The sequence below is a fragment of the Urtica dioica genome, chromosome 1 (genome assembly GCF_054948205.1).
Source record: "Urtica dioica subsp. dioica isolate 48M chromosome 1, U.dioica_male_clone48M_v1_H2, whole genome shotgun sequence".
Classification (NCBI taxonomy): Eukaryota; Viridiplantae; Streptophyta; class Magnoliopsida; order Rosales; family Urticaceae; genus Urtica; species Urtica dioica.
In genome coordinates, this window is record NC_142756.1 from 13,148,617 (window position 1) to 13,156,435 (window position 7,819).

A 7,819-nucleotide genomic window follows, 5' to 3' on the forward strand; every position below is an offset into this window, starting at 1 on the left:
CGTATCAGAACAATTGTCGCGTCGTCTTATTTCAATGTCGTTGGTTCGGTGACCAAGATCCGAGGAAAAGGACACGCAACGACAATAACTTGACAAGCGTGTATGTGGCAAAAGAATGGTACAAAGACGAGCCATTTATTTTGGCAACTCAAGCGAAACAAGTTTTCTACTTGGAAGATAACTTGAATGGTCCTGATTGGCGAATCGTCGAAGAGTGTAATCATCGAAATGTGTGGGATCTTCCTGATATTGACCTCATTCTTGGTCAATCTTCGTCTTCAGTTTAGTTGTCAGTAGAACCGTTAGATTTAGATTCACTGTCAACGCGTCATCAGTCTGCGATACCAGAGCCCGTGAGCAACGACGCAGTGAACTTGTTGGAAAATATTGAAGAAGAAGAGTTTATCGATGACGAAGAAACTGAGGACGAAGATTTGATGGAAGAAGATGATTTGTCAGACGACGATGATTGATAGTATATAACGTTTTTCATTTACTTACTAAATTAACTGATTTAAATCATTACGAATGTGTAACTAAATAATTTTTTTTTAATTTCAGAAGGCTGCGGCTACAGGAGCTGGAGGCAGCGGAGGCGGGGATGACTTCTTAGCCCGCCTCCCGAATTATTGCCAGTCGGCGCCCGTACGTGATGGAGTCGAAGAAGAAGACGAGGATATCGAACCGGCCGTGCGTGGGCCGACGGTCGGGCTTCGATCTGAGCGTGCACGGCGCCCCGGGGTGAAGGAAGTCGTTATTTATAACGAGGAGTTTCAGTCGTTCTTACAGCCAGAGCGCGAGATGGATCCGGATCTCGCGACGTTCGCGAACACGCTCGGGTTGGTCGTCCGAGACAAGATCTCGCCTACGGTCCCAAGGTGGACGACTACGAACGTGGGGTCGGCGAAGGAGGCCGAGATCCGAGCAGCGATTCGAGACAAGTACGACATTCGAGTCGATGGTGATGCAACCGGGAAGAAGAAGGCGATTGTCGATGCGGCAATCATTCGAGACGCGAAGACTTGTCTTCGCGATTGGAGGCATACATTGCGGTCGTGGTTCGACATCGACTGCAAGAGCAGCGTACAGGTGGCACGGTCGTTGAAACCGAAGACCGTTAAGCTCGACACCGAATGGGAGACGCTGATACAACGATATACGAGCGATGAATTTAAGGTAATATCGAATCATTTACGTTAATCGAATGTTTATTAAACGATTTGTTATTTACGTGTACGTTTACTTATATTACAACAGGCTATACAAGCGAAGAATAAGGCGAATCGCGCGAAAAAGAAGACGAAGACTCGACAGGGGACGATTGGGTTCTCGACCCACCGCATGAAGAACGTAAGTTTTATGTTTATATGATACATCAAATCGTTAAAATTATCTAACAATTGAAGTTTTGTTTACATGCAGAAGAGCGCCGAGACAGGCGCTTTCGAGAGCTTGTTTGCGAACTACAAGCGCCAACATTAGTCCGACAAGTCCGAGTGGCTGACTCCTGAAGCCTCCGCACGTTATGTAAGTTTACATTTATTTTCCTTATTTTTCGATTAATAGATACTAACTAGTTAATTATATCAGGATCGACTGGTCGATAGATTCAACACGTTGCGAGCGGAGGCTGAGCAACAACGAGCGGACGTCGATATTTCCGTCCTAGAGCAGCAGGCGATCCGCGATATTATGGGTTCGCGGTCTGATCACTTGACCGGCGTCGGACGTTTGGTGCCACAGGGAGCACGGATGGCGGCTGAAGTCGCCGAAGTCTACGGTAGTTCGGAGGCTGGGACGTCGCATCCAGGATATATCTCCCAGGAGGTGTTCACGTCGACCATCGCCTCGTTCGCCGAGGCAATACAGAGTCAGGTGCCCGGCCTCAACGTGAGCTCGTTTATGCCTCAATTTCCGCAGAGTTCGCAGCACGCTCCGTCATCCCACAGCCAGCAGACTCCGACGGCCGGCGTCCACACTCCGACGCCCGGTGTCCACACTCCGACGGGCGGCCAGCAGAGGACTCCCGACGCTAGCCAGCAGACGACGCCCGGCGGACCAAGTCAGTCTACTCCGACGCCGCAGCCTGCAGAACTTCAGCGCCAGCAGAAGAGCGTTTCTCGTCGAGGAGGGGAAAAACGAGTGGCGGGACGACAAAGCAAACGTCGCGACTAGTGGTTTATTAGTTGTTTTGTGTATTTATTATTTATATATTTCTCGATAACCGAAAACGTACGTAACCGGATTTTATATAGTTGTTGATTTGGATAATATAATTTAGTTTTTATTTGATTTTTCATTTTAGAATTTCATAACCAAAAAACCGTAAAAAATAAATAATTAACGACGAAAAAAATTATAATAATAATAATTAGCGACGATAAAATCGTCGCTAATTATTATTCCACACAAATTTTTAGCGACGACAAAGTCGTCGCTAATTATCTGTTTCAAAACGAAAAAAACTTCTCGTCACAACATTTAGCGACGACTTTTACGTCGCTAAATGACGCGGGAATTTTTACCGCGCTAATTAGCGACGACAAAGTCGTCGCTAATTATCTGTTTCAAAATGAAAAAAAACTTATCGTCACAACATTTAGGGATGACTTTATCGTCGCTAAATATTTACCGACGAATAAATCGTCGCTAAATATATTTAGGCACGGACAATTAGAGACGATTATTATCGTCGCTAAAATCGTCGCTAAATACATTTAGCGACGATTTCCGCATTATTACCGACGAAAAAAATCGTCGGTAAATGTTGTAAATGTTGTAGTGGTTTAGCATTACTGAGAAGCTCAATACTCTCAACGCAAGTTTGAGAAGAAGCAGACAACTCTCTTTGAAGAGCCAATCTAGTATGAAATACATACTTCCACTTGACTAAACTCTCCTAAGAGTGAAAGAACACACCATCTAAAAGAACATCAGAGATACTCTTTGACAATTTATTTTCTCCAATAACACTTCACAACTTTGGTGTGCTACATAACATGCTCCTCTCATCTTTTTATTTTATTTTATTTTATTTTATATCATTTAGAAATGTTAGTGACATCTTTTCCAACATCTCCACCTTAGGAGCCATAATAGATTTCTTTACAAGCTTAGCCTTTGCAAGATTCTTCTTCTTCTTAAGAAAAACTATTTTTTTTAGAGACAATGGGCACACCGGCATCTCAAATCTTTTTCCTTCCTCATGGAACTTTGTCACTGGAACAAGAGACTCATCATTTATGAGGGTGGTGTTTTGAGAAATCCTAGTGGGGGAGGTATTCAAATTCATATGATTAGAATGAGTTAGTGCTTCCTTATTAGTACGTAGCAGAATCAATACGATTGCTATCCCCGAAATTAGAAAAATCAATGACAAGAGTAAGTTAAGAATGACATTTATGACGTTCTAACTTGTGAGATTATCACACTAATTAAGTAAAGGATTCTAGAAGGGGTACTAGGTTATCACAATCTCGACCCTTCGGCAACAATTTACTTATTTTCATTATTCTTCTATATACCCGGAGACAATATATCACATAAATATTTCAATAATTTGTGTGACAAGATGCCCCGAGAAGTTAGATTAACAAATAACTAACCAATGCGTAAAATAAATTCACAAGGAATTGCTAACCCTATTTGGTACAATGTAATCAACATACTAGAGCGATGTGGGCCAAATAAAGGCGAGCTTGAGTATAATAGTCAATTTGAAACATAAAATTGTCAAAATAGCCAACGTTAGGTTTATTTTGTATAATAGCCAATAAACCACATAAACCCACTTGAATAATTAATAATACCCTTCCTTTAAAATTAAGGGTTACCAAATATAACTAGTTAACAAAAATAAATAAATAAATAATATTACAATAAATAACTCTTTCATTAATAGATTGAAAAATTCTTTAAAGATATTACGAGATCTTCACTGTCGATCTTCACCTCCAATCTTCAATGCCAAGTCAACTTATGCAATTTTCCCCTGATCTTCATCGTCGATCCGTCTCGAACCGCCAATTCTCCGACCGGAAACACAGAGTCTCCAATTATCCTACAAATAAATTGAAATTAATACGAATAAAAAGAATTAATTTCGAATTAACATGAATTAATTCCGAATTAACATGAATTAATTACAAAATAAACATAAATAAATTGAATTAACATGCATTACCATGAATTAACACAAATTAACACTGGTGAGAGCCGAGCCAACTTCGTGAATTCCAGATCGAGATGGAGGTCTGGTCGCATCGTCGTGCAAATCTGGGCCCGACTTCTCCCCTTTTTCAATCATTCATTGAATGATAAATCACTACAAGTAATGGAGATACGCGATTTAAATAATGAAAAATTAAATATTTAAAAATTATATCTAAAATAACAGGAAAAGTAGAAACAACACCAGCTATGATTTGATTATAATGATCAAATCCAAAATCTCTGTAGATAGATCCAATGGGTCACGACACTCGCCTAATGGGATCGCCGGAGCCGATGCCATTCTTCCTCGCGACGTTTCTCCAACGACTCTTCCTTCAGATCCGGTGGCAAACTATCCTCTCTGTGCCCCTTCGTTTCTTGAATCAAAACCATGGGGAGGAGGAGTCTATCATCTTCCCCACGCGAGGATGTCAAGATCCGGCGAGCTTCTTCATATTGTCTGAAAGCTTATGGAAATAATCGAATGAATTTCATTAAGCCATAATAGGCGTATATATAGGATTTACAACCTAACAGAATATACATAAAACCAGCAACTAACTTAATTAGCTAGTTACAAAAGATAAATATAGAATAAAATCCGATCCTACTAACTATACAGAATAATCGGATAATAAATAACAGAATAACACTGATTTCTTCACTCCCCCTCAAGTTGGCAAGTATATATCGTACATGCCTAACTTGGAAACCATCTTCTCGAAAATAGGTCGGAATAGTCCTTTAGTAAGGACATCTGCAGTCTGCTCTGTTGTTCCGACGAAAGGAATGCATATAATTCCAGCTTCCAAATTTTTTTTAATGAAATGTCGATCCACCTCGATGTGTTTTTTCCGGTCATGTTGGACCGGATTGTGTGCGATACTTATCGCAGCTTTACTGTCACAGAATAGCTTCATAGGCAGATTAATCTCCATCTTCAGCTCTCCAAGAACCCTTTTTATCCACAACAGCTCGCATACGCCATTCGCCATTGCCCGATATTCTGATTCTGCACTGCTCCTCGCCACTACACTTTGTTTCTTACTCCTCCATGTCACCAAGTTACCCCAGACATAAGTGCAATACCCGGAAGTAGACCTTCTGTCTACATCAGACCCTGCGTAGTCTGCATCGGTGAACGCCTCTACTCCTCGTTTGTCTCATTTTCTAAACAGGAGTCCTTTTCCGGGGCAGCCTTTTAGGTATCGGAGTATACGATTCGTTGCTTCAAGATGTTCTTCAAATGGGCAGTGCATGAACTGACTCACCATACTCACAGCAAAGGCAGTGTCCGGCCTCGTGTGAGACAAATAAATCAGTCTTCCTACAAGACGTGGATACTGTTGCTTGTTGACTGGGACTCCTTCTTTGATGTTTCCGAGCTTCAAGTTGGGATCTATGGGCGTGTCTGCTGGCTTGCACATACTCATTCCAGTGTCTTGAAGCAAATCAAGGATATAATTTCGCTGAGACACAGAGATTCCCTTCTTTGACCGAGCAATCTCCATTCCCAAAAAATATTTCATCTCCCCCAAGTTCTTCACTTCAAACTCCATAGCCAGTTTTTCGTTCAAGACCTCCATCTCTTTCAGATCGTCTCCTGTGAGGATAATGTCATCTACATAAACAATTAGGATTGACATTTTACCTTCACTTGAGTGTTTGATAAAAAGAGTGTGATCCGACTGAGATTGCTTATAGCCCTGTTTCTTCACAAACTGCGTGAATCTCTCAAACCAAGCTCGTGGAGATTGTTTCAGCCCATACAAAGCCTTCTCTAGCCTGCAAACATTTCCTCCGAACATGTCTTCAAAACCAGGAGGTGGACTCATGTAGACTTTTTCTTCCAACTTACCATTAAGAAATGCATTCTTAACATCAAGTTGTCTAAGTGGCCAGTCCATATTTGCAGCAATTGAGAGTAAGATTCTGACGGTGTTTAGCTTTGTGACCGGGGCAAATGTCTCCATGTAGTCGATGCCATAGGTTTGAGTATACCCTTTTGCAACCAGTCTCGCTTTGTACCTTTCTAAACTCCCATCAGCATTGAACTTAGGTGTAAATACCCATCGGCAGCCAACAACCTGTTTCCCACGAGGCAACTCTTCAAGCCTCCATGTTTGATTCTTCTCAAGTGCATTCATCTCCTCCATAACAGCCACCTTCCATTTGGGTTCAGATAGGGCTTCCTGTATACTTTTAGGAATGACAAGAGAGGACACATTTGTGGTGAAGGTATTGAAGGACATAGATAGACGAGTATTAGAGACATAGGAAGACATAGGATATAGAGGAGTCATAGTACAAGACCTTTTTTCTTTTCTTAGAGCTATAGGAAGATCAATTTCTAGGATTTCTTTACCTTTTTCATTAACCACTTCCGGCTCGGATTCATGATCTACTGTAGGAGCGATGACAGCCTCTATTTCTTGATTCTGGTTCCTCTTCGTATAAAATTTGTCAAAAAGACTTAACATCTTCCTCTTTTTTATTTCACCAGATTCACTTTCTTCATTTATAATGTGAGGTGGTTCACTTTGACTTTCATGATCATTAATTTGATCAGTAAGTTCCATATTATAATTAGGATTAGTTTCACCATCTTCATTATTTTTTTAAAAATCACCCATTTCATCCGTTTTTAGAAAGTCTAACTCTAGACACTTTGTATCTTCATTATGAGTCTCCCCCTGAAGATAACTATAAAAAAAAGCTTCATTTTCAAAAAAAACAACATCCATGGTGATAAACATTTTTTTAGTTGATGGATCAAAACATTTATATCCTTTTTGAGTAGGTGGAACTCCTAGAAAAACACATTTTTTACCTTTTGGATCGAGTTTACTTGCTGTCCGATTAGGATTTTTAATAAAAACAGTGCATCCAAAAATTTTCAATGGCATGGAGTTAATGGTTCGAGAATTAGGAAAATATTTTTGAAAAACATCTATTGGAGTTTTAAAATCCAATATTTTAGAGGGCATGCGGTTAATAAGATATGTAGCATGAAGTAAAGCATCTCCCCAAAGATATTTTGGAATTTTAGTTGAGAACATAAGAGTTCTTGTAACTTCAAGGAGATGTCTATTTTTTCTTTCCGCAATACCATTTTGAGCTGGAGTATCAATACATGAACTTTGATGAATGACACCTTTTTCAGCAAAAAAAATTTGTAAGCTTTTTGAAAAATACTCTCGACCATTATCACTCCTCAACATTTTAATTTGTGCATTGTATTGAGTTTGAACCATGCTGAAAAAACATTTAAAAATGGTTTCAACCTCACTTTTTTCTTTTAGCAAGTAAACCCAACTTATTCTGGTATGGTCATCAATTATAGTCATAAACCACTCTCTTCTCATTTGATGTAGATACTCTAGATGGTCCCCAGATATCACTATGAATTAGTGTAAATGGAGACGTAGGAGTATAGACCCGACTAGGATAATTACTTTTATGATGTTTAGCTAAAGCACAAATTTCACAATGAAAAGAAGAAAGGTCTTTATTTATAAAAAGATTGGGATACAACCTTTTTAAATAAGAAAAACTAGGATGCCCTAGTCTAAAGTGTTGTAAATACACTTCTTTATTATCTGGGAAA

General features: G+C 39.9%; 1 long non-coding RNA gene across 1 annotated transcript; it reads left to right on the top strand.

The window, feature by feature from the left end:
• The first annotated feature begins 1,103 nt into the window (after positions 1-1,103).
• Positions 1,104-1,634, top strand: LOC149407316 (uncharacterized). The gene is made up of 4 exons (XR_016295556.1): positions 1,104-1,176; positions 1,258-1,350; positions 1,423-1,527; positions 1,591-1,634. It is a non-coding gene; the product is annotated as an uncharacterized LOC149407316 (long non-coding RNA).
• Positions 1,635-7,819: the final 6,185 nt, after the last annotated feature.